We start from the raw sequence: 2,843 nt of genomic DNA on the forward strand, positions 1-2,843 counted from the left end.
AAACAGCTTCCATGAATGCTACTGATTGTATTGGTCTTCTTTAGTGTTTGAAGTTATTTTTTACCTTTCATGCAACTCCTGTGCAGCTGTGAGTTTATTCTGGATACAGATTTTGAAAGGGGCAGTATCAAATACTTCATTTACAATTGAAACCAGAGAAGATGAATGGGAAGCGTATATTTAATTTGAAAAAACATGGATGACAAAGTACAGCCAAGATGTAGGACTCTGAGAAGGAACAAAAACATAGCATTGATCAACCGCTTGCACAAGTTTCAGACCAGATGGTCAGCAACCTACTTTTCAAAGTGCTGTCACTTCTAGTGCTGAAATGAAATAGAATTTCCAATAGTGACGCTCTCAGGCATTGGGAATTATTGACAGTCTTGGGCACTATGAATGAGCTCCGCGCCTCACAAGTCACAAGAATGTGTTAAAAGTCATAACATTTTGAAAATAGCAAATCTGTGGTTTTGTTTCCTTTTTCTCCTTTTTGAGCCTTTTGTTTCCAAGTTTCACTGCACAACCAGGAAGTCTGAAATCTTTTTTTTTTTTAAACACAAAAACATAAATCTGAGTTTATCTTCTCATTTCTAGATTCTAGGATCTTAGACTTTAAAGGAAAATATATCATGAATTGGCAACACTGGATTCCCTAGAAGTCAGGGGCGGAGCAATAGGGGAGCATGTGGGAGAATTGCTCTGCATTGTCATTTGCTTGGAGGATAGCACATGGCCAACAGGGCACACTCCTCACAGCAGGCCACCCTCCTAACAGTGTGCTACCCCTGCAGGGCACCATGTGATGATGGAGGCCAGTTTAAGATTGCTGCAGCCTTAGGAAAACTCTAGACTTCTGCCCAGAGCACAGACCTGACACAATTCTTCCAGTACATGAGGAGCTGCAGGCAAAGATTATTTTGAATATTTGTTAGGACATTTTCTGCTAAGGTAATCTCCACTGGGAAATAACTTTTTTTACCATTTCCCCAATTTGTTTGTCTTCAGCATATACCTAAATCAATGTTAATGCAAAGAAGTGCTTTGCTGAGCATAGGTTTTTCGAAGCTCTTGCTTTGAGGTGAGCACCTTAGTATGCAGCCCATGTGGGACTCTGTGCCCAGCTCTTGAAAGACTAAAATCCTACTCCTCCCCAGAAAAAAGGAAGTCTGCACAAGCATGAAAGCTTCCCCCAGCATCTCGGAAGTGTCATCTCTAGGGGACAGATGACCATGGACTGATTTTTGTAATAGAAGCTCTTTCCAACCCAGCACAGAACTGAAGTCACAAAGAAGCCATCTGTTGGCAACAACCTCCTCTGGTTATTCCATTTGCATTGCTTTGAAGATCAGGTTAGAGAGGGGAAGGACTGTCAGAGCTATCTAGACCACCTGCAATGGGCAAAGGGGACATTGTTTGCCAGGTGAGATGAACACCTGTCAGGAATAGGGTAGGTACAGGGAAGAACAAGAGAACATCCCCCTGTTGCTTCCAGCTGGTCTTCTCTGATTCTGTAGGGATAGGCAGTTTGTGTGGCAGAGCTGTAATTTCTACAGCCAGCCAGTCTTACGCTGTCCCTGGTTCCAGGGCCTGGTTTCAATCGTGATTTTGCATTTTTCATGAAAATCATTAAATTAAGTGTTTTTCACGAAATATGTGATTTGCAGTGAAATGCCATACGCAACTCCCCAGCAAGCGGCCATATCATGGCATTTCATTGTAACAAGATGTCTGCTGCAGGCTGGGGAAAGTGTGCCCCAGGCAGTAGCAAAAAGTCTAGCAGCCCATGGGTGGGGCAAAGGGGACCTAAAAGAGACAGAGGGAGGAGAGAGCTTGGGGACGGGAAGGGGTGTTTGCTTCTCTGGCTGGGAAAACTGGGGCGCAGGGGGTTGGGGGCACTTGGGGGGCTGCCTTGGCAGATGGCCCTGGCACTGGGTAGGGGAGGGGCTGCTTACTCCTCCAGGTGGGAAAACTGGGGTACCAGGGACTGGGAGTGGGGGCGAGAAAATACGCATGTGGAGAAGCAAACAGCTCCTCCTCTACCCGGTTCCAGGTCCATCTGCCAAGGCAGCCTCCAGGCACCACGGAGCCCTGTGCCCCGGTTTTCTGGCCCAGAGAAGCAAACAGCCCTGGTGCAGGGTAGGGAAGGGGATTTCTGCCTAAGGCAGCCAGCAGCTTCAAAGGCCAGGAAAAAGCCTCTGCTGCTGCAATTAAACCTGGCCCTAAACCTGCCCCCTCAGCTAATCAGGGGGGTGCCATGATCTGGGTGTGAAAATGGTGGCCCCCGCAATGATTGGGCCACCATATGAGTGAGCTGGGCCTGTGATTTAAACCAGGCCCCTATGCCCATGGAATGAGTCCCACCTTTCCTGGCTGGTCATTGTATCACCCAAAGCAACGTTTTGCATGGATGCATACACCTGGAGCTCCAGAACTGGAGGATGTACTTAGACAAGCACAGGAGGGCTCTGATCCAGCACATGCCTAGTCACCCCTTATTCTGGGAGGCATCACGGGTGAAATCATAGGAAGGGTACCCCAGCACAGTACTAGTTCCCAGGTACCGTTTCTGTAACCTGAGCAGTGAACCAGGCAACCCAGAGCCACCGGTGGAGGCAAGACCCGGCCCAGCCATTGCAGCGGAGGGGCACGAAGGGCGAACCCCTTCTGATATCCTGGGGTGTCACAGCCCCCTGCCCCCCGATCGACCTGGAGGCAGGGCAGGAGAGCGGAGCCCCGACCTCAACCCCCGTGAATGACACCGAGCCCGTCCACGAGCGCCCCGCGGCCGGGGGACGCGTGGGAGCCCCCGTGGCAGCGCGGGGTGCGGCGGAGCTGGCGGG

This window comes from Alligator sinensis, unplaced genomic scaffold (assembly GCF_000455745.1).
Source record: "Alligator sinensis unplaced genomic scaffold, ASM45574v1 scaffold76_1, whole genome shotgun sequence".
NCBI classification, from domain to species: Eukaryota; Metazoa; Chordata; order Crocodylia; family Alligatoridae; genus Alligator; species Alligator sinensis.